Below are 25,096 nucleotides of genomic sequence, written 5' to 3' on the forward strand. Positions count from 1 at the left end.
ACACAGAATCAACATCAGAGGAACTTCCATCAGGGTCAGGGTCAACCGCAAATGTACATTCAAACACGTCACCAGCAATACTGGAAAACGTAAAAAACATTCCGGTCTTTAATTTATCCACCACCAACATTGACTCTGAAGCCCGGAGACTTTTATCAAAGGGACTCTCCTTTGTCCCCACGACAGGCTTCAATAAATTTGAATTCCTGAAAGATCTACACCTATTTTTTCGCAAAATGAGGTTAAAAAAATATTTCCTGACGAGCCCCCCTGCTGAGACCATTGAGAACATATCGGGACTGGGACCCCCGTCTAGCTTCACTCCCACCTTGGATGTAATCGGACCAGAAGTTGGTATCTTTGAAAAAGCCGTTACCAACAAGACCCGGAAGATCATCAAATATGTGCCTAAACCTTCCTATAACCTTTCTAAAGTTGAAAATGACACACTCGTATCTCTTAAAGAAAATCAACTCATTACCATCAAGCCTTGTGACAAAGGTGGAGGGATTGTGCTCTTTGACACTCCATCATACATTGAAAAAATGAATACATTACTGTCCACCACCGAACACTATAAATGAATTAACAAGAACCCGGAGCCGGCTTTAAAACAACGCATATTGTCTCTAGTAGAGAATGCCGTTGAGATGGGATATATATGCCCCAAGGAAGCGGAATTTTTGACCCCTAGTCACACCCGCATGTCTATCATATATGGGGTCCCTAAGACCCATAAGAACGTCCATGACGCCCCACTTAGGCCTATTGTATCTACGGTTGGTTCCGCCATTGAACCCCTTTCCAAATACATTGATCGTTTTTTAAAACCCTTGGTCAACAAACTGGAATCCTTTGTGAAGGACACAGGTCACTTTATTGCCAAGACTGAGGGAATCCCCAACCATCCTGATATGGAACTTTTGGTGACTTTGGACCTCGAGTCCTTATACACCAATATCCCCCAGGAAGGAGCACTTATGGTGTTGCAAGAGATCCTGTCCATGGAACCAGGGATAAACAACGCCCCTTTCATTGTTCAATGCCTCGAGGTAGTCCTCGGCGAGAATTATTTTTCAATCATTGTTATTTTAAACAAATTCAAGGTGTCAGCATGGGGGCTTCATGTGCCCCCAGTGTAGCCTGTCTATACATGGGACACTTTAAACAAGTCAACATATACAATGAGATGGCCCCCTTCCATGAGAATGTTCGAGCTTGGTCTCGATTCATTGATGACATCTTTTTTATATGGAGGGGTGACCAGTCCTCATTGGATGATTTCATCTTATGGATCAATGCTGCTGATAACAATCTCAGATTCACTGCGCATTCTAGCAATCATAAATTGGAGTTTCTCGATGTCTGGATCAGGCATAACCAAAGTGAACTCTATGTGTCACTATTCACCAAACCTACTGCCAGAAACACGCTTTTGCAGTATGGTAGTTTTCATCCTCGCAGCCAAAGGGATAGCATCCCCTTTAGTCAGTTTCTTCGTATTCAAATAAACTGCTCAGACATCAAAGATTTTTTAAAACAAGCGGACATCCTCAAAACTAAACTCACTCACCGAGGCTACCCCAATAAATTGATTAAAGATTAATTCAAAAGAGCTAGATACTTTAACCGGGAATCCAGGTTTCTACCTAAGGAGAACAAATCAATTGATAAACTGGTATGTGTGACCAAACACTCTAGCATTAACCACAAGCTGAGACAAACAATCAACTCATGCTGGTACCTTCTCAATATGGGTGACGGAGAGGATATCCTTCCCAAACTGATTTTTGCTTTTAAGAGAAACAAAAATCTGAATAACTATCTGGTGAGCGGTCGGTTACAAGAACCCCCTGCCCCACACCAAAAAGCCATCATTGGCACAGGACCCATCTTAGATAACCATCGTTGTGGCAGCTGCCAGGCTTGCCCTAATGCTTTGGTGGGTGATACCTTCTACACCCCCGAGCGGTTGGTAAAACTCCAAAAGATGACAAATTGTCGCACCTCCAACATCATATATGTCATTACGTGTCCATGCAATCTTTTATATGTTGGAGAAACTGGACGTGAGTGTAGAGTCAGAATTGAGGAACACAAATCCAATATTCGTACCAAGAAACTGTCTGCCCCGCTAGTAGGGCATTAGCTTGATAACAATCACTCTGAAAACGAACTTAAGTGGTCGATTTTAGAAAAAATTGTTGCCACGCCAGGAAAGGATACTACCTTGATCCGTAAAAAAAGAGAAGTGTTCTGGATCTCTTTCCTTAATGCGGTTACCAAAGGCCTAAATAAACATTGTCCCTGGGAAAATGTAATTATATAACTCATTGTTCTTTCCCCCTTTCCCTGCCCCCCCCCCCTTTTTTTGTCATTTCCTTGCTGGGTCGGCATCTTTGGGACCCTACATGTTCTGTTAGACCTCCCCCTATGCTATTCTGCGGAGAAGTTATTGTCCCCACCTACTTGCTGTGTAAATCTTGATCTAGATACCCTCTCTGTGGCTGCCCCCCTTAATTGTCTATTAGACATCATTATATGAAGATACATTTGTTTAGACCCTATCTGAATATATAATGTTGTCGATAGAGTATTGATTTTAACTATCTTCGTCATTACTTGCAAAAAATAGTTTTGTTTCCGTTCCGTACCCTGAAGAGATGCAGTTCCTTTACGCGGTTTTCTTCTCCCATTCCCTATATCTATTTTCATATTTACTTGTATATTTTTACATTTACGCCTATGAGGCAGTTGTTAGCACTGTAGCTTTTCTATATCCAGCTTATCAGCCAACAGGATTCTAAGATGGCCCCCTCTTTGGTCAGGAACAGCCCTAGTTCCGCTCAGTCCGCTTTCTATTTTCAGTCTTCCTTGATTGATAGGATTTGATTGGCCCGCTGACTCCCGGAAATGGCTAATAATGTAAACGCACCTTCCTACCAACTGCTCGTTACCTGAGGATGGCGCTTCCACCTTGAGTTGCTGAATTTATTGAATTATACGTTTGGAGCCTACCCACCCATCAAGGTAAGCTCCACTCTGACGTGCTAGTCTCTAATTTTTCCATTCGCCAATTCCGTGGTCAGTACTCCATGTCCCGCGCATGATTTATGATACGAGCTATCTTGCCGCTGCTTGTGCATTTACGCGACCACGGCACCGTCGCTATAACTATCGGGTACTCCGTTTCTCTATGTATATTTACATAAGTAGAAGGCCGCTGTATTACATATGTCGGACCGTTCAGACTTTCTAAAAAACATTTTTTCTGAACAGCAAGACTTTTCATTTACCCCTTTGTTTTATTATAACTATTCGACAAGTACCGCCTCCGATCACAATAGAGTTTGTAGCATTAATCTAACAAACCCTTTTTTCTATTTTTCCTTATTCTTTGTCAGTTTTATTTTTATACTGTAAAATATCTTTCTTTGTTGCTACATAAACACCCCAGTGTTCTCTGAACTGAACATTGACAGCCGGCCTTTACCGTCTATCTACCAGATCATCCTGAGATTACTCTATAATATTATCGTCCTCGCCCCCTGGACCCTTTTGATCTCCGTCTCGAGGACACACACCCGATGGACATTGATAGGTAGGTGTTGGCGGCGCCGCCTTTCATGTTTGTCGGTATCCCCCATTCTAATGGGTCTAATAGTGTTATCGTCCTAAGAAATTCTTTCCCGGTGAATACTTAGCTCTCATGATCTACTTGTTCAATTTTCAGTTAAAGGGTACCATCCCTTCCGGAAGTCCTTGTTACAGCCCTGAGGGGTTATTAACTTCTTTTGGCCATCCGAAAGAATCCTACTGCCAGGTACCATATGGCACTGTATGTGAGAATGCCTACTATTTGGTGATGGATCACTTAGTGTTTCACTAATTTTTCCATGTTTTCATCACTTGGATTGGTGTCATTTCTTTATTCTATTTGATCGCTCTTGTACTATTTATTTTTAAGAAATTCTTTCTGCCTTAGAAGTTTTACATTATTCTGCTGAACAGTTTGGTATTGAGGACTATGCTTGGCCTATCAATCGTTAATCATATCATCTCTTATGTTCAATTACCTCCATATGTCTTTTTGTTTCCTTTATTGCATATGTATAGCGCACTCTATTCCAAGTGTTCACACACCTTGTTTATCAGTTATGCTTGCCCGTCCCTCGTGGCAGATCTGAATTGAGAAAACTATTTGATTGGATATTAAATTGTTGATCGTGTACATAATAATTTTGTATATTTTGAAATTGTTCATAGTTTGCTTATGATTATAGGTCTTTCTGTTCCACACTACTGGTCCATCCTCGCCCTGATGAAGGTGTAGCCCCGGCTGGGGCCTTACACCGAAACGCGCGTCGGCGCTATTTAAGGCTACTGGGTAGCTGGAACCCCACTACCCTTACACTCTGGATGCTAACTGCCTTTTTGTTACCATAACTAATATGTGGCAGACTCATCATATTGATGCCTTTTTTACCTTTTGAATATCATTGTGTGTCTTGACATATTAGATTATGTTGTTGTGGAGTGTATAACAGTATGATTGCTGTTTCTTCAATGAGAGTTGTGGGACAGAAATTTGATATCTTTTCGAACTTTGGATTGATGCATTGTCAGATATATTTGTACATATAACAAAATGGTATTTAAAAATATAGAAAAATAAATTTAATTGATTTGCTTGATCAAAACCTAACTTGGCTGTAATTGTTTCCTTTTTCTCATAATTCCTGTGTCCATCTGCCACGATGGTTTGTTATTATCATTAGGACCCTTGTTAGGGCCTTTCTTGAATTAATTCTGGCAGGTATCGTATTTGTTGGTTGTTCCTCATTTCCCCTGATATACCTGCCTGTATCACTTACCAGGGGTCCCCCTTCTTAGTAGTTACCAGACCTTACGCATTGACATTTATACCCAGGATAAACCTATAGTGAAATGTGACAATCCTACAGTATTTAGAAAAGTTCATATTATTAAGGGTGGGCGCAGTGCTCCGCTCCGCCCGCGGAGTGTGTGTAGTGCTGCCTACTTCGCGCTTCGCAAAGTAGGCGTAGCAGGCAGACTACGCACACGCCATGGCGGAGCAGAGTTACCCGCCACCCGACTCCCTCCCGCCCTCATTTTAAAATTACTTAGAACCTGACTGTGGGAGGGCGGGTCGGATAATCAGACGAGGAGGCTGTATATAGTGAGATGCTCTGCGAGTTTTATTCGAAATGACAGGTAATGGGCCACTCGAGGGTTGTATGGGTGTCTCAACAGTCCCCTGTGGTTCTTCTGCCGTTACTGGTCCTTCGACTGATGGTTCTCCGCCTCTTCCGACCGCTCCTAGTTCTTTGGGAGATTCTTCCTCTCCTAGTTGTATATCCGGACCCACATTCGTCCCAGGGAGGCTCATAGGAGAGAGGAAAAGACGGGCTGTCAGTAACTTATACCGTATGTGCCAAGGGTGTAAACCATCACCGCAACACCACGTGAGAATTGTGCTTTCCTCCTTTCTTATGAGGGTTTGTTTTTACAAGTGAACTCGGGCGAGAACGGTGAAGAGGTTAAAGGGGGGTGGGAAGTGATAGGAATAAGGTTCAGATCAGGAGTGCCTATTGCACGTTAAGAAAGGGCCTCGTACTCTCTTCTTTGACCGTGTATATGCCCCCTAGACTACTCAAAACGACAAACATAACAGGGGGGGAAGGGGTTTTCAGGTGAGTGTAGTCCTAGGGATGACTAATCATTACTATCGACAAACCAAGGTTACGGAGGCAATTGCGGACTTTTACTCAAAACAGTTCTCCCTATCGTTGGCCAATCCCTCCCCTCTTGTACCCGGTCCCAATCTCCACCCGCTCCTCTTTCGCCCTCGCTCAGGGTTACTCACAGGCTCCGCCGCAACTCTCCTTGAGTTGCGGCCGCTCTCCAGCCTCCTCCGGTGGGGACCACCACTCCTCGCACCACGCCTCGTCGTCTTCGGTATTTCCGTCGTCTTCGGTCTTTCTCCCGACTCGATCTCTGTCCTCGCGTCCTTCTTCTCCGTTGCTTCCGCCTTTCGCTTCTCCTAGTCCTTCGACCGCTTCCTCTCTGATCCTGTGTCCATCGTCTCTTTTCACGGCCTGGTCCGTAGTGCTTCCGGGGTTAGCCCCTCCTCCTACCACACTCTCCACGTCGCTGATTCGTCCCTGCGAAGGGGAAGGACAAGGGGGGGCGGTTATCTTTTCCGTCATCTGTTCGACGGACCTGTGACGTCGGGTGTCGACTCTCCGGGTTCCCCGAGACCTGGGGATACGGGGGCCCCCGGAAGGTAAGTGACGGGGGGAACCTATTTCCTTCTCACATCCCCTTTCCCTTGCTGTCCTTCTCGTAGGGGTTTGTGTTTGAGGAAATCGAGAAAGAAAGTCTACGTTGGCTTGTTCACTTCCTTTACGATGTTTGGTATGAAAGCGATATGGTTGGAGGGATAAAAACCACCGTAGTACTCTATCGTTGTTCCCCTTGTTCCGCGCCAACCATTCTAACGGCGCATGATCGGTATACAGGGTGAAGTCCCTTCCTTCCAGATAATACTTCAGGGCGTCGATGGCCCATTTGATGGCCAGGGCTTTCTTTTCGATGACTGCATAGTTCTGTTCCCTGGGGAACAATTTTCTACTGATATACAGTATGGGTTTCTCCTCCCCTTGTTGGGTTACTTGAGACAGGACAGCCCCCAGCCCTTGATCGGAGGCGTCAGTTTGGAGTATAAACGGCAAGCTATAATCAGGGCTAGCCAATACAGCGTCCGAGGTTAGGGTGGTTTTCAAGGTGTGAAATGCTTGAACTACTGTGGGGCTGGGATTCCTTAGCATGACTTCTGTTTTTACTGATTTATGTAATAGATCTGTCAAGGGGGCAGCTATCTGGGAGAACCGGGGTATGAATCTCCTATATTACCCCAGGAGCCCCAGGAAGGCCCGGAGTTCTTTTGCGGTACGTGGGAAGGGAATTTGTGTAATAGCCGCTAGTTTATTGTCTTGTGGCCGTATAACTCCTTCTCCTAACAGATACCCCAGGTATCTTACGGTTTGGGCGGCTAGATGGCTTTTGGCCGGGTTGATTTTGAGTCCCTGACTGCCCAAGGCCTGAATTACCTCATAGAGATGAGTCAAATGTTGTTCCCAGGTTTCACTGTAGATGACAATGTCATCAATGTATGCCCCGGCATACCTTTCATGTGGTTGTAGTATACGGTTCATAGCCCTCTGAAAGGTGGCCGGAGCCCCGTGTAACCCGAAAGGGAGTACTACAAATTGGAACAACCCATCGGGAGTGGAAAAGGCTGTCTTTTCTCGATCTTGGGGTCGAAGGGGTATTTGCCAGTACCCCTTACACAGATCCAGGGTACTGATGTATTTAGCCTTCCCGATCCGCTCTATCATCTCATCTACTCGGGGCAAGGGGTAGGTGTCAAACTCCGAGATTTTATTGACCTCCCTGAAATCAATACAAAAGCGTACCGAACCGTCTGGTTTCGGTACTAGCACTATTGGGGAGTTCCATTCACTGGTGGAAGGTTCTATAATACCCATCTGCAACATCTGCTGAACCTCCTCGCGGATGGTATTCCTACGGGCCTCCGGTATCCGATACGGACGAAGGCGTACCGTTTTCCCTGCCTGTGTTTTTATCGAGTGTTCCACCAAAGTGGTTCGTCCAGGGGTTAAGGAGAAGATGGGCTGGAGGGGCAAGAGAGAGTTTACTAATTCCGATCGTAAGTCGGTGGGTAACTCCGCATCAATGCATTGGACATATAAAGGAAGATCCTTCACAATCCCAACTAAAGAGGGAAGAGGCCCTTCCCATTGTTTCAAAAGGTTCACATGATAAACCTGGGTGGTTCCGCGTTTCTTATCTAATTCGATCTTGTAGGTAACGGGAGTCACTCTCTCTAACACTATATAGGGACCCTGCCATTGTCCTAATAATTTGTGGTCAGAGGAGGCCAACATGAGCAGAACGGCATCTCCCACAGCAAAGGTTCTACTCTTCGCCTTTTTATCATACTGTACTTTTTGGGCTTCCTGTGCTTTTTCCATATTATTTCTTACTATCGTTCTTATTTGTCCCAGATGGGTCCGCAGTTGGGATACGTATTCTACTAGCGGTTTAGAGTGGTCGGGTTCTGCCTCCCAGGTCTCCCGCATCATGTCCATTAAGGACCTAGGTTGGTGACCATACAGGAGCTCAAAGGGGGAGTAACCCGTGCTTTTCTGGGTTTTGCAGCGGATTGCATATAGGGCTAAGGGTAACATATCCTCCCATTTCCTTGTTTCTAGTTCCAAGAGTTTTTTTAGGGTGATCTTGAGGGTGGCGTTGTATCGCTCCACCAGACCGTCGGTCTGTGGGTGATACGCTGCTGTTCTTATTTGCTTTATCCCCAATTGGGCACATACTTGTCTCATTAATTTGGACACAAACGGTGTTCCCTGGTCAGTTAATATTTCCTTCGGGAACCCAACCCTAGAAAATATAGCGATCATCGCTTTGGCGATACTGGTGGCATCGGGATGTTTTAAGGCAACGGCTTCTGGGAACCTGGTCGCATAATCCACCAGTACATAGCGACACCCACTCCGGGAAGGAAGTAAAGGTCCTATGATATCCATTCCGATTCTACAAAACGGCTCATCGATTATTGGGAGAGGTTGTAATGGGGCTTTTGGGGGTCTATACCTACTGTTTTTTTGGCAGATAGGACACTCACGACAATAGGTTTCTACATGTTTATATATGCCTGGCCAATAAAACTGTTCTAAGATTAATTGTTCGGTTTTCTCATCTCCAAAATGTCCTCCCAGTAAATGACTATGGGCTAAGTAGAGCACTTTGTCCCTAAACGGGGTAGGAACTAACAACTGGGGATTGGCTGTGGCTTTGGCCTGTCTATACAACAGACCGTTCTTGATGAAGAATTGAGGTCCTACATGAAGGGGGTCTACCTGGTCCTTGGCTTGGTTCCATGCTTCCTGTAGTACAGGGTCCTCTCTCTGGGCAGCTCGAAAGTCTCGGTTGGTTTCCCAGGGACCCTCTTCCGTCCTGACGGGAAAAACGGATGCTGGGTGACCCTTTTCTTTCCTTCTTTGATTCTTGGTTTTTCTACTCTTGGAGGGTGGCCATTCGTGATTCTCGTCCTGAGAGAAGGGAGCTATCTTCCACCAATCCTTCTCTTCAGGAACGGCTTTCGTGAGTAGCTCGGGTAGGTATTTATAGTCGCTCCCCAGTATAATTGGTTCCGGGAGACGGGGAATCAGACCCACTTTGAGATCTGAGCCGGAATCTGAGGCAGGTTGTACGTGAACATGAGTGGTGGGGTACGATTTAGTGTCTCCGTGTACGCACTGGATGTGCACTGTGCCATCTGGATCCCCACACGCCGGACCTAGATCCTGGGCTCGTACGACACTCTGTCGGCAGCCTGTATCGGCCAATGCGGTCAGGGGTTGTCCATTTACGTAGACCCCGCAGTGATACGGTGGGGTTTGTCGGGTCGAGGTGTGACAACTGAAATTCCGTGCTACTCCGATCTCCATGGGTTCTTCCTTTTGGGGACAAAACCGTGCTATGTGTCCTAGCCCCCCACAGTTAAAACATTGGGGCCCAGGGTGGGGAGGTCTGAACACCGGTGGACCCTGAGGCCTGAAGGGAGGAGGTCCTGGGATGATAATAGCAGGATCGGGTTTTCGACTTAACGTAGGACGAGAGGGTCGAGGGGTCCCGCTTATTCCTGTTCTCCAAGGATGCTCTTCTCGTCCCTTTTGTGCTTCTTGGGCTTGGCTATAGGCACTAGCGATCTCTACCACTGTTTCCAGGGTCAGGTGAGCGTGTTGTCTCACCCATTTCTGTATGGGAGGATGAAGGGAGGACAAATATTGTTCCAAATAGACTTTGGCCATAATATCCTCCTTGGTGGCTGTGGCAGGTTTTAGCCACCGGTCGGCCATGTCTTTTACTCTAAAGTAAAGGGCTCGGGGTGTTTCTTGGGGCCCTTCTTTGATCTGTCTGAGTCTCAATCGGTAGGTGTCGTCATTGACGCCTAGTCTTTCCATGATACAATGTTTGATATCCTGGTATGGAGTCAGTCCCGTGATGTTCGCTGCTTGGTATGAGGCTTGTAGTTCTCCCGAAAGTAAGGGTCCTAGGTATTGTCCCTATTTATCAGCTGGCCATGCGGCGGCTAATGCCATGCGCTCAAAGTTATTGAAAAAGAACTCCGGATCCTCACCACTGACGTATTTTTGTAGGATGACGGAGGGTAATGTACTGGGGCCTCTTTGTTGTCCCAGGGCATCTGCTATTTTCCCCATGGTCGTATCATGAGTCTGTCCTTGATTGGTGATGACTTGTTGTAGTTTCCCACGGTCTTCTTCCACCACCGTGAGGAATCTCTCCATCGCCTTTCCTAGGCTCTCCTGATTTTCTGCCATTTTGGTTAATACGGCCTCCATGTCTCCTCGGGATCCCACTTCTGACACCACTTGTGGGAGGGCGGGTCGGATAATCAGACGAGGAGGCTGTATATAGTGAGATGCTCTGCGAGTTTTATTCGAAATGACAGGTAATGGGCCACTCGAGGGTTGTATGGGTGTCTCAACAGTCCCCTGTGGTTCTTCTGCCGTTACTGGTCCTTCGACTGATGGTTCTCCGCCTCTTCCGACTGCTCCTAGTTCTTTGGGAGATTCTTCCTCTCCTAGTTGTATATCCGGACCCACATTCGTCCCAGGGAGGCTCATAGGAGAGAGGAAAAGACAGGCTGTCAGTAACTTATACCGTATGTGCCAAGGGTGTAAACCATCACCGCAACATCACGTGAGAATTGTGCTTTCCTCCTTTCTTATGAGGGTGTTTGTTTTACAAGTGAACTCGGGCGAGAACGGTGAAGAGGTTAAAGGGGGGTGGGAAGTGATAGGAATAAGGTTCAGATCAGGAGTGCCTATTGCACGTTAAGAAAGGGCCTCGTACTCTCTTCTTTGACCGTGTATATGCCCCCTAGACAACTCAAAACGACAAACATAACAGGGGGGGAAGGGGTTTTCAGGTGAGTGTAGTCCTAGGGATGACTAATCATTACTATCGACAAACCAAGGTTACGGAGGCAATTGCGGACTTTTACTCAAAACAGTTCTCCCTATCGTTGGCCAATCCCTCCCCTCTTGTACCCGGTCCCAATCTCCACCCGCTCCTCTTTCGCCCTCGCTCAGGGTTACTCACAGGCTCCGCCGCAACTCTCCTTGAGTTGCGGCCACTCTCCAGCCTCCTCCGGTGGGGACCACCACTCCTCGCACCACGTCTCGTCGTCTTCGGTATTTCCGTCGTCTTCGGTCTTTCTCCCGACTCGATCTCTGTCCTCGCGTCCTTCTTCTCCGTTGCTTCCGCCTTTCGCTTCTCCTAGTCCTTCGACCGCTTCCTCTCCGATCCTGTGTCCATCGTCTCTTTTCACGGCCTGGTCCGTAGTGCTTCCGGGGTTAGCCCCTCCTCCTACCACGCTCTCCACGTCGCTGATTCGTCCCTGCGAAGGGGAAGGACAAGGGGGGGCGGTTATCTTTTCCGTCATCTGTTCGACGGACCTGTGACGTCGGGTGTCGACTCTCCGGGTTCCCCAAGACCTGGGGATACGGGGGCCCCCGGAAGGTAAGTGACGGGGGGAACCTGTTTCCTTCTCACACTGACAAATAAAGAAAATTACTTACCTGAGCTGCCGCGTCCCAGGGCTCCATCATCCTGGCTAGCTCCTTCCTCACGAATGCGCATGCGCGGACGCCCGCGCATTTATCCCGAGAAATGCGCATGCGCGGGCGCCCACTAGCCAGGAAGCAGGAAGATGGAGCCCCGGGACGCGGCAGCTCAGGTAAGTAATTTTCTTTATTTGTCAGGTTCTAAGTAATTTTAAAATGAGGGCGGGAGGGAGGTGGGCGGCGCATAGTGGGGCTACGCGGAGTGTGCAGGTGGGCGTAGATTTGCCCCCACTCTGTAATGCTCCACGTAGCCTCACTATGCCCAGGGTTACATATTATGTGTTCCACAGTTCATGTTACTTTCTAAACACACAAGCTGGCTTTCAAAATGCTTCTCTGTATTCCCAATGTCCTTCAAGAAACTCAAATGGAAGCAACTGGTCTTTGCAGAGGAAATTCTAGAGCCACATAGCAAGAGTTTGGCTGCAGCACCATTGTTTCATGAATGCCTAGCAAAGTCGCCAGGGGGCATGAGGGAAGTTTGACCCAGATATACAAGACAACCATCATGTCTCCAAATGATGTAGAGTTTATGGCCTCTTAGTTGGGGTGCATGTGACTCCTAACTCCAGCCAGTGCTGACACTCTGCAAGGAAGACAGCTTTTCCTTTCCTGAGATGGACTTAACACAAGTGGGTTTGTAGTCTCTCTTCCCCATGCATGTTGATTCTTAACGAGTAAGTCTGGCTTCCAGCTCTGCTTCTTGATAGATGGCCCTCATATTTCACATCCTTCATGACAAACATATAATCACACAAATGTATGTTAACCTACTTTTCCAAGCTTCCCATGAGGTAGGTCTGTTGGCAGGTCTCAAATTATTGTCTCTCTTCTTCTATAGATATATTTGGCATTGTAGATTCCTTTCCTTCTTGTCTGTTTCTATATTGTATATGGTGCATGAATGTTATGTATTCCCTTTACTATGAGATCTCCTGTCACAGATCTCCATGTCGGAGAGAGAGATTTTCCTAGTGTGAGAACCAAAAAAGGACCAGGCAAGGTGAGTTGGCTATACTCCTGCTTCATTCTCCATTAGTTTTATCTTTTACTCACAGTCCCAATACTCTTTTCTTTATATTCCAGCCGCTTGAAAGCACAGATCACATTGGCTTCTCATACTACATGGATTGCTGGGAGATACAGCACCTCAACTCGACTATCCATTACCTAATGAATATTCTGCTACATGCTGCTACATTACATAACAAATGCTTCAACTGCTATTACCTGAAATCCATCAATGCACAATAATCTACTGTTTCTGACTTGTCTTGCAACTTTTTGTACAGCCATTGACCATGGCAAAGCCTTGGAAAAGCCTGAGGCTTGTGCATCGCATGGAGTACAACACATGCTGGCTGAGTATTAACAGCATTTGTAAAAATAAAAAAAAGAAAGAGAAAAAAGAAGGCAAAAACAAATCTCAGGATGTACTGTATTCTTCTTGCTTAAAGAAATATTGCATTCTTTGCCATTTCATCTCGGAAACATCAAGGTATTTTATCAGTGTCACTGTAACGCACAATCATGGTTGAATGTTAATGTCTCATTTAAAACCGGCTGCCGGCTAAACCTTTATCGGATATTGTATACTAAACCTTCTCACTGATTTCCATTGATAACTAGCTAAATTTAGTGACTGGACTTTTTTATGGACCTTAAGCGGAAAAACCACAACTGTTGAAGTGGAGTTGAGAATGAATGATTCCAACACCCATTAACAAAGGGGAGGGAGGTCAAAGATTGAATGTGCAGTAATCTGCAGTTTCCATAAATACTGTATCTCTCTGTCTTTCCATCGGTTTGCTGGTTAGTCTTGTTTGCCCATCAGTAACCATCTTTGTACATTACCTTGTGCTTTGTCTGTGTGGTGTGTTGCAGCTTTCTGTATCAATGTTGACTGTATATGTGTAAGCCTCTTTGTGTTGGTCTGTGTGCACTTTTAACTGTATGTTTGTTAGCTTGTGTTCATGGGCAATGGCATGGTTTTTGTTAAGTGTGTATTGATTCCTGATAGTCTATCTACCTTGTGATCAGTGTGTATGCTGATCCATGTAAGCATGATGTGATCTGTTTTTATTTTCTTTGTATGGGAATGGTGCCTCTATATGTGTTGGTCTGTCTTTAAATGTCAATGTCTGTTTGTTGTTTCAATGCACCCCGACTTTGTATTTCTCTGTCGGCATGCACTGTACGAAAGCCAGTACCATAGTGGAGTTGATCAGAACACTTCAAACGTCCTATGAAAACTGCAAAGATACTTTATAGATGCAATATTACTGCACATACGACGATGGTCTTTTTGTTTGTTTGATTGCAGGAGAGTTTCTTGGCAAAGGGGCCTATTTACAACCCCCTTGCGCCGCCGGCACGTACAGTGCAAGGGGCTTGTAAATAAGCCCCTAAGTTTATTAAAATAGTCATCAGCCAGTGGTATGCTCTATGTATAGAAATGCCAGTGGTAGTTGTAGGATTGAGAATTATCTGGACCAGGAGCATGTTTTTTGTTGAGCTTTGAATCTGCAACTCCATAACAGATGAATTCATTCTGAACCAGATTTCTACCTGTTGTATGTTGAACACATTTATTTAAACAAAATGTATCACAGAAAATAAAAACAATTAGCCATGGTGCAAAATATACCTACCTATTGTATTGCGATACCACAAAGGCAAGAGATTTATAGTCAATATAACAAATCAATAACATGCTTTCAAACATAGCAAATCTATAAATTATTTCAAAAAACATGACCTAGCCCAGAATTTTTGGAAAAGAGCAGTACATTATATGCATGCATACAGAATACATGTGCATTATCTGCATGCATAGACCATATAGATAAAATGCATGATAAAAGCTGCAGAGGTCTTTGTTTATAATCACCTTGTAGGACTGGATTTCTATACTAAAACACATAAAGGGCAGATTTGCTAACATTTTGCACCGGGTGTGCGAAACAAATGATATGCAAACCAGCTCAAAATGTTTCACTGGGAGTTACTCTCCAGAGCAATTCTTTATTTGTTCTGAAAAGTAGTCCTAAAGTAATGCAGAGGAGCTCTAGTGCTTCTTTGTAATTGCTTTGCGCCAAGGGAGAGAACCACGGTTGGCACATGAGCGTTCCAATGCAACTAACCATGGATTTTGCTGCAAAGGCCTATCTTCTAACATTTGTCACAAGGTGAACTAAAATCACAATTCCATTGTGGGGTGGTATTAAATCAAACTGCATTTAAAACACACATGTAATCAAGTCACAAGTTAGAATTAGAAGGCCATCCAGAAAACAGCCTTGAATCCACAAAGTGAATTCAGGTAAACCTCACAGGTAAAGCGAGATGTGAGGCAGAAAGCAAGTAACAGTTGAAATGTAAAGGGCAGCTGGACAGAAGCAAGCAAACAAGCATGAGCGGCTATTTCATTAGAGCTGAGGAGCATTTCCCCACTACTAAACAGCCCCCAGAGATTAAAAATAAAGTGGTGATAAAGTTAATTTATTACCATTTTATATTTTATCAACCCATCCCACACGGTTTGCCAGGATGGGGCGAAGCCTGCTGAGTGGCAGAAGCATAGAGGAGTGGTTGGTTGCCTGTGCACTTCCGTTTAAAGTTAGCATGTCACTATGGCTGGGTGTCTTGCGATGGCCAGCCAGACATTCACACTTTAAACCTCTCTAATCAAGCTGTCTTAGGCAGCTGGGTTGATAGCAATCACAGGCCTCCAGCGCCCTTAGGGAAGCGGATCGGTCCAATACTGATGCTACTGTAATGCTGGTAACAGCATGAGAGCAGTGCCAGGATTGGTTAAGGGAATTGGCTGGGGCTTGAGCTGGAACCTGGAGAGGAAGCAAGGAGAACGTGTCGTGTAGTAAGCAAGATAATTGATATTCGTATTTTATCACCTAATTTTATTTATTTATATATCCCTCCCTCCTTCCCATGAGGGTAACCTTGGTGGCCATCTTGAACTCTCTACCTTTCCCCTAATGAAATCTCAGTTGTCTCAGTGAGAAGTTATGATCGTGCCAACAATACAAAATCTTAACGTCACATCATGTTCATCTCTATTGATTGGTCAACATGTACCTTCATTCGTACTTGCATATCTGTTCAAACTTGCAGATCAAAAACTGACCCATAGCTATCTACAGAAACACATCTACCCTCAAAACAACAAGAGGCACAATTATACAAATTGTTGAAGTAGCACAATACAGTTGTTTAACTGTGCACTTGCTATTCCAAATCAGCAAATTCACAAATGTTTAACAAAATTTCAGAGCTCAACTAGATATTCCGATACCTGACCAAAACAGGGCTTAGCAACCACTCACAAACAATTACATACGTTTTATTTTCTGTTTGCTCTTGTTAACCAGAATAGTTAATGCTGAATGCCCAGGGGGATGCAAAAGTATACATTAAAACTTTCTCTCATGCAAGTAAAACAAAATACACTCATTTATTCGATTTAAGTAAATGTATTGGAACTCTGCACACCAAAAACTGAGAATAGTCCCAAGTCCCTGTCTAAGGTGCAGTAACCCATCCAGCCTGAAAACATTATGAAAATACACATTTATAGCCTATAGAACTTGCACGTCAATTTAGCTGTGCCCCACGCTGTTGAAGATCATCAAATACACATCACTTAATAATGGCTGAAAAAATATCAGAAGTCGCCCTGGTTTTCCTTTTCTTGAAGGAAACATGATTTAGTCGCCACTCACAAGCCATTTCTTGCATTTTAGGTTCCCCGGCTCATATGAACAAGAACAGTTAGAGATAAATCTCAGGTTGAACTACACCGCAATGCACCAAAATGTTCTCTCATGAAAGTATTAAAAACCATTCGTTTATGTCATTCGAATCACGGAAAATGGTTAGGAACTATACTTCAAATGAAGGCATGTTATTTCACACTATTTACCATCTAGCAAGAAGGAACAAAAATGATCTTGAAAAATTCTTGGCCATCCATCTTTCTGAAATACACTAAACCTCCCACTTCAACTTAGAAGCAACACTAAACATTCACTCAATCATTCCTATCATATCTCAGACAATGTAATAACTCTTGCAGTAGCAAAAGGCACATATAATATTAAATGGTTAACTGTTAATTACTCATTTTCCTCCTATCAGAAGGTCATTACAAATTACATTGAAAAATCACACAGTATCATTTCTGGAAAAAGTTATCCGTAGTTAGTGACCAGTCACGCTTGGATAAATTACAGGTGAAAGGAAGGATTTAAAGAAAATAGACAAGGATTAAAACTCCACTTTCCCTCGCTTCCATTAAAGCTTCCAGAAAAAAATGCACGTAGGATGCATGAGCTTCAAGGTTCTATATCATGAAAGCAAAATCTGCAAGTCACGTAACAAACTGATAACACAATTGTAAGTACTAAATCAGTGGTTCTTAACCTTTTTCACTTTTGAGGACCCCCACTTAATCATTACTGGATCCCGGGGACCTCCACTGAATCATGTTTTAAATCTGGGGAACCCATAGAGTCATTACTGGAAGCTGGGAACCCCGACCTCAGCATTTTCGATGATTTGAAAGCATAACGATAAAATACAGAAACAGCACTCATCAAACATTTACACAAATTATAAAATATAGTTAATTCACAAACAAATATAAAAAAAAAACATTTTAATTTTAATAGGGAGGTTTCTAAATTCAATTTAGGCCACTCTTTTTACATTTTATATTCTTGTTAATGCACTTGCACTGCTGCCACATATCAATTTGAGGGTACTAACTTAATTTTCAGCCTCAAAGTTTAAACTCCTTCCCATTTACAAATAATTTTCAATTATACATTTTGCTTTTTTATTTACATCCACTTTATTATTCTGTTAATATTACATTTTCTGACGGTCACAGTAGGCTTTACGAATCCCCATGGCTCACTGGACCACAGGTTAATAACCACTGTACTAAAAAGTATAAAATAATACTCAGAGCAGAAATATATGCTGCACTCCAATAATCAGATTGCTTCTGAGCACCAATAATTGGCAAACTAAGCATGCTTTCACTGACTTTGGAAAATCGAATGATTGAGATTAAAGACAATTTCTACTTTTCTAGTGCGAAGCATGAGGCATATAATCTCGATAACTCAGAGACTTCTTGCCCACTAAAGCCAAATGAAACAACAACTGTCCCCAAAGTGAAAAAGTCCACTGAAACCCCTTCAGACCAGCAGGCATAATGGAGTGTCAAAATCAAGGTCAGCCAAGAAGACCATACCCAATCAGACAGCTCTCCAATGATGGCCAAAACTAAGCCAGTAACAACTGATCCCAGGATAGCGTTGAACACAAACATTAAACATATCAAGAGAACAAATGTGCACTGGACAGACAGCAAAGTCAAAAATGAAATATGACAAAAAGGCAATGGAAAAAAATTGTGCAAGGCCTGAAACAAATTGAAAAACTCTATGGCTACTCACCTCCAGACAAAGCCCCTGCACACAAAGCGAAGAAATTGATCCCAGGCAATGACTCAGCCTTTCCTTCACTGCGCCACCCATTCTCAATCCTTGAGATGACTGAAATGTAAGAGGAAGCAACAATCAGGAATCAGCTTGTTAGAAATGTCTCACCATCAATTCAACCCATATCACAGCTCGGGAAGCAGAATCTCACTCCTCAAGGATAACACTCACAAAAGATAAGACAAGGGCAAGTATTTTCATTACTGAATTTACTCATGAACAAGCATAAAGAGGCGAACCCTTAATTGTGAATACTCAGTTCTTAGAAACCCAATAGTCAGTGTATATAAAGACTTGGAGCATTCCAAATACTTTCAAAGCCCAACACCTGACATGTTTATATCCCCGAAGTCAGACCTGGTCTAGATCCCAGCAGCCCTTCATAATACTAGAAAGCTGTGACATTCTGTTCACTCATCTGCTATCACAGTCCAACTATCATCTTGAATGAGACTGTTCCTGGGACATCAGTGAACTATGCAACAAAATTAGTGATTCAGATCTTGTAAGCTATCTCAGCTCCTTCCATATAATACCTTTGCAAGAAACCTCGTCCATGCATCTCATTCCTCTAAATGGTTTCTTAGGTTTTTTTAATTCGGCAACAAAGAGGCATGGTTGCCCCATGTGGTCTGCAGCACTATATGTAGTGGCTTCATTAAAAATAGAAATTGAACAAGTCGGTAAGAAAAACGGCCATATACTGATGGTTTTATTAAAAAAACGGCACCCGGAGCTCGATACCCCACTGCTACTCAACAATGTATACATACAACCAGACAGCTAATCAAGGAATCTACTCTCACCAAATGTAATCAATCTTCTTACAAAAAGGCTACACGATTACTCACAGCTTTACATCCAGGTAACCAGGAACTTCAACATGAACTTTATGTTGAACATGGAGCGTGATGAAATCTTATTCCAGCAGGACTCCTTTTGGTCCATTCCGACAAGGGATGAATATAAGACCAGGCTCAGAGACATCAAGGCCAAATTCTTTGTCGAAGAAGTTGAAGCACTCGTTTTGAGAATCTTAAATGGGTGATTTCACTCTGACCGACCCCTGGCATGGGCCTATCATTAATTAACATCATGATCTACCATTGGCTTCACAATGGTGTCTCTGTTCCTTTTTCCCCCTAATAAACATATTTCGGACTGCAGACAAACTGTAAAGTGACCATTGCTCATAAGTTATCGAATTGCTATTAATTGCACCTGCATGAGCTCGCAAATAATCTGCCATGCAACTTGGAGTCAACCTTAGGATGGTAAAATGGCCTGGGAGTACATTTGTACCCTGTCGGGCCCGGTACTTTATTGGATGGGCTCTTTTTTATTGCATCCAGAACTGACTTGTCTGTAAATTTAAGGGCTAACGGAAGACTACCTTCTCTTCTTCATAACACCAGTTGACCCTCAAGCTGCAAACCTCCTTGAAGTGGTCAACTCAGTTTTCCTGGCTTATGATAGTGACAACCGAGTTGGGTTTAGTGCCTACTGACCTAAGTCTGTTTGCTTACCACCAAAACGCCCTGGTGTCCTTCACCCCACACACTGTTACCAATTGACCCCAGGCCTCATTTTGCAGTTCCTTACTCCTCTTCTGAAAGGCTGCCTTATGTTCTGTTCTGCATCTTTGAATTTTAGGTATGTCCCTAGGTGACTCTTTTATGGCCTCATAAAGTAACATTGAGGCCTTCCGGCAGGATGGGTAAAACCACTTAGTTTCCACAGACCCCAGTTTGCTGAACTTCAATAACAGCTTGTTAACCTCTAGGTTCAACTGGACCAAAGAAGTAGCCCTCTCCCTATTTGTGTTGGATTGACTAAGGCAACTAAACAACAGGGGCAAATGCAAAGAGCATAAATTGGCCAAAAGGGTATTCTTATCCGTATTTCTCCAGGTGACACGCAGACCCTGGGACTTAACTGCCAATAATTCTGAGGCCAAACTCTTGACTCCCCCTCCCCCACCTTTGGTAAACAAACATCTAGGAATAGGGGATTATGATCACTATAAATATTGGGGACAATTGAAGCCCCCTCCACCTTGGCCAACAATTTTCTAGTTACAAAATCATAATCAATAATGGAGGAGAAATCGCCCCCTCAAAGGTGGCGTTATCTGTGTAATTAGGGTCGGAAGCCTCCATGATGTTAGCCAGGTCAAATGTTTTGATCAAGAGGAGCAAAGTGAGACCTCTGGGCCATTATCAATGCCCGGATAAGGCACATCTTTAAACTCTGTCATCCCTAGTCTGGCATTAAAATCCCCTCCTAAAATAATATCATAACCTTTGTGCAAATAAGCAAGTTTTACTTCCAGGTCCTCAATAAAACAATTAACCATGTTAAAATGTGCTAAACCATCATGCTCAAATAAGCCATTATAAAACAATATTTGTATTGTTAGGCCACGTAAAAAGGAGAGCTTGGAATAAAAATCAGTTGGAGGGGATCACAGTCCAGAGTGATTTTGATCCAAGCCATTAGCCCCACCTTAGGTCTGTCCGACGATGATGGAACTACAGAAAATGAGTAGGGGGTGATACCCCATCAAGGCACAAATTGTCAATCGCCCACGTCTCCTGGAAAAATACAATATCATTGCTGCAAAGGAAGTTGACTCATTCCTCACCGTCTATTTTAATGGCTAGCCCTGCAATGTTAAAAAACGCCTTAATAACGTGGGCACATGTAGCTAACATCACAGAATTTCCCTTGTGACTTGACAAAGGGAGTTTAGGGGAGTTAACCACAGGCTGACCCTCATTAACAAACAAATCTTACAAGGAACTAAGGTTGTGTCTGCTGAGGACTAATTTCTTCTGGGATTCTTCAGGAGGCCAATCCTCAGTCACATTACAAAGAGCCAGTCAATCATTGTCAAACAGATCCCCTAAAGGAGAGAAGCGATTTCACACTGGTAAGCTGAATAGTGATGGCTGCACAAATTTGGATAGGGGGCCACCTTAATGTGAGGTTGCTGGGAGCTACTCAAGGGGTTTGAGCCATCTATATGCGGGCCCATTGATGCAAGTAGAAATGAAGGGGCTGGTGGTGCTGAGACTGGGAAAGATATATGATGAATGGCCACAGCAGATAATGTGATAACTTTGGAGGCTGAATGCTTGTGTGCTAGGCCTACCCCTGGCCCTTCCCCCTCCTCCACTGGAAGCACCCCATTGGGTTGATTGGCATTGGTATGATGAGATAGGCAGCTTAATTTGACTTCAATAGCCTCCATGGGGGAATAAATGGATTCAGGTTTTCTTAAAAAAGAGGCTTTAAGGTCGCTAAATAAGCTGGGTATTTTTCCCAGGAGTATGCCCTCTTCATTAGGCCCACTGGCCAGGTAAGGTATAAGATCAAAGACACAGGGCCTCTTTCGTTTGGAGCCAGTGGGCGCTTTCTTCCTTTTGCCTGCCTGGGCCCAGGTGGCTATGCCACTGTGCTGGATTTTAGGCGTTGCTCCAGGCACCTGACTAAGTGGGGAGGCATCAGTGGACACTACCTCAACTTCCTTTGCACTTAGTTCCAAAGTCGGGCACTCAGATCACCACATACATCCCAGATTTGTGTCAGTGCTTAATTTGTAAAAAATTAAGTGCCAGAGCCCAGTCTCGGAAGGCCACTACAGCCTGCACCACCCATATAACCTTCCAGCGCTGCCAATGATAGTACCAACATAACACCTAAATATCGGACTCCTACCAGTGTGACAATTCAAACTATTTCGGGCCACACAAAGCTATAATAATGGAATGAGAGGCTGGTATTATTCATTTTGAATGTTAATTGACTTAATTAACACGGTTGCTGTGTCCATCTCAAAATTAAAACTACAGCACCACGTCGTAGACTATCATTGGAGTTGGTGCTGATAATAAAGTGCTTTGGCAGGGCCACGGAAACCACAGTTACAAATTAAGCACAGGTTTGGTGACTCGCGGAGGCTGGTACTGGACTGGTGGCCACACCGAAAGGAGAGGGACAAACAGCGTTCCACCAGCTTAATCTCATTTGAGATTACCCGAACCTGCCATATTAGAAAACCGTCAAGGGTAGAGCCTGTCACAGTAGGAGGGGCAGTTGTAGATTTTCGCATTCACATAATGTGCTGATAACACCTCCAAAAAAAGAAAACAAAGTAATGATAATATGATGACAGTACCTGTGGAAGGGCAGGAGAAAGAGGGGTGGCCCAACCCAGCCTCATCTGGCCGTGGAGGGGCGCAGAAGGGCCAGCACACGGCCCAAGCTTCACCCGGGCATGGTCCACATGCGGCCCGCGCTGCAGGAATGCAGAGCGCTATTTGACGGGATGAATGGAGGGCCTCATCGTGCCAGGAGGCTCTGGCATGCTGCTGCTCCTGCACCTTCTGGCACAGTGAATGTTGGGGGACTGAGTCCCCCGGGGTCCTTGAGGACCAAAGAGATGGTGGACCCCCAAGAATGCAGCCAAATTGTCCCACGCTGTGGGACTGCAGAGCACTATTTGACAGGATTAATGGAGGCCTGCTCCCTCTGGCAAGGTGCTGCTCCTGCACCTCCTGGTATGATGAGCATTGTGGAAGTGAGTTTCCTGGGGTCCTTGAGGGACAAAGATGGTGGACCCCCAAGAATGCAACCAAATTGTCCCATGCTGCGGGAATGCAGAGCGTTACTTGGCATATTGAATGTAGGCCCGCCCCCTCTGGCAAGGAGCTGCTCCGGCGCCTCCTGGCTCGATGAATGTTGGGTTGAGTCCCCTGGGGCCCTTGAGGGTCAAAGAGATGGTGGACACTCAAGAATGCAGCCAATTTGTCCTGGTGTTTACTCACATCACTCAATACTCATAAATCATGCATTCATGGATTTGACTGTTGAAAGTGTTAAATACATTGTGGCATGAAAAGCTACAGTTACACTCAGAAAAATTATTGGTGCTTTATTTCTGTACTTCCCTTGCTGAAATATACCTGTACCTGGATTCCTAGCTCCACGGTCCTTCTTGCAAGTCAACCGGAGTGCTACCATGTACTTTCCTGACTGAGTACGAGTGTCTCACTGTTCTCACACCCAGGATTACTGAATACCAGGCCTGGTTTTACTAGGTTCAGAAATGCACCTTTGTTAATTTGTGGGGCTCCAGTCCATGCAAAGAGAAGAGAGACTGTGTCCTTCCCCCACCTCCAGCATGTGGGAAGCAGCCAACTGCAACGTCTACCTTGATCGCCCACAACCTCTTCATCCCATCTTCTCCATATTTATATTACACCTTGCTCAGAGGAGGTGGCATATTTAAGCAGAAAAGCCAATGGGATTAAGGTTAATTTCTGGAAAGGATTGGGTAGTTCTATGTCCCCATAATTATTTCCCACTCCAGGAATTAAAAGTCTGATTACCCAGAATTTGTAATCTGGGATGTGAGTCGATAATGGTAATTGCAGACCAAACATAGCCATGGCTAAACTATGGGCAAAAGCAACAACGTTTCTCTCTGCATTTGATGATAATGCATTTTACTACATATTCCAATGCTCCTTTTACACCTTCGAATCTCATCAGAGCCCTGCTAGGAGTAAAACACATGAAGAGCCTCATTATAATTATTGTACTGGACCGGTTTTTCCTTTCAGAAAAATATCACTGCATACATTTTAAGCCTGAACAGTGCATTACAGCAGGGCAAATTTGCCAAGCTGCCACTGATGTTAGTTTTGCTACAGGTTCACTATTATATATATGGTGAAAGGTCATCAAATAGTCAAACCGATTGAACAATCTCTTAATCCAGAATTGTAAAACTACAAAATTACATGTATGTCAAATCAAACTGGAACTTTCAGTATCCAACCTATATAAAACTTTCAAACTTTTAAATACCCAAACGACTGTGTTTTTATCCCACATATAAAGGCTTGTGTTGAAAACTAAATCTTTCTGCTAAGTCACCCCAGATTTATGCTTCCTTTTGTTGGTCATAGGACTCTGTGCACTTCCAGAAGTAAAGTGCTTGTGCTGTCCCTTTAAACAAAGTAAAATTGACATGTTTCAGATTGTTACTTTCAATTTATAGAAACGTTTTTAGTATGTGGTACTGCATGTACCCAGGGCCTGCAAATGAAGTACTACGAGGGGTTGCAGCCCTCACTGTGGTACCCACTAAGATGGCACTACTAAAAATGCCTTCAGGCCTGCCCCTCAAGCCTGGGTATGTTTAAACTGCCATTTCGACCCGGCAAAATAAATCTTTTGCAAGGCCCACACCTTCCTTTGTAATACCTATTATGTCACCCCTAAGGTAGGCCCCAAATGCACATAGGGCAGCGTGCAACATATTTAAAAAGTAAGGCGTGTATATTTAATGTTTTACATGCCCTGACAGGGAAAAATCTCCACGTATTTTTTTACTCTAGCAATGTTAGGTCTCCCATAGGAAAACATTGTGTTACATTATAATAATTTATAATGCATAACTTCAGTTTAGGAGTAGCTAAAACATGATTCAAGGATTCATTTTGATAGTGAAATAAAAAGCAACGTAATGCTCACATTTTATATTACTATTTTAGTAATTACACTTTTATTCAAGGATTCATTTTGATAGTGATATAAAAAGCAACGTAATGGTCACATTTTATATTACTATTTTAGTAATTACACTTTTAGAAAGGTGTAATTTTTCTGCTTAAGCCAAATATGCCTTTCTGTTCAGTGTCCACCTGTGGTGTTATGTGTATTACTCTCAGACAGAGGACAAAAGGCTTGGGTTTGGGGGAAGTGTTTTTTCCTCCTTGAGAAGGC

At 44.0% G+C, this 25,096-nt stretch overlaps 1 protein-coding gene across 1 annotated transcript in view; it reads right to left on the bottom strand.

Annotated features, from left to right (window-relative positions):
- LOC146775989 (uncharacterized) overlaps positions 1–25,096 on the bottom strand; it is a 649,670-nt gene that overhangs the window by 159,160 nt on the left and 465,414 nt on the right. The window contains exon 9 of the mRNA XM_085637079.1: positions 18,257–18,355. The gene's annotated coding sequence lies outside the window, so the exon portion shown is untranslated. The remainder of the gene's footprint in view (positions 1–18,256; positions 18,356–25,096) is intronic.

The sequence above is a fragment of the Triturus cristatus genome, chromosome 12, assembly GCF_964204655.1.
Source record: "Triturus cristatus chromosome 12, aTriCri1.1, whole genome shotgun sequence".
Classification (NCBI taxonomy): domain Eukaryota; kingdom Metazoa; phylum Chordata; class Amphibia; order Caudata; family Salamandridae; genus Triturus; species Triturus cristatus.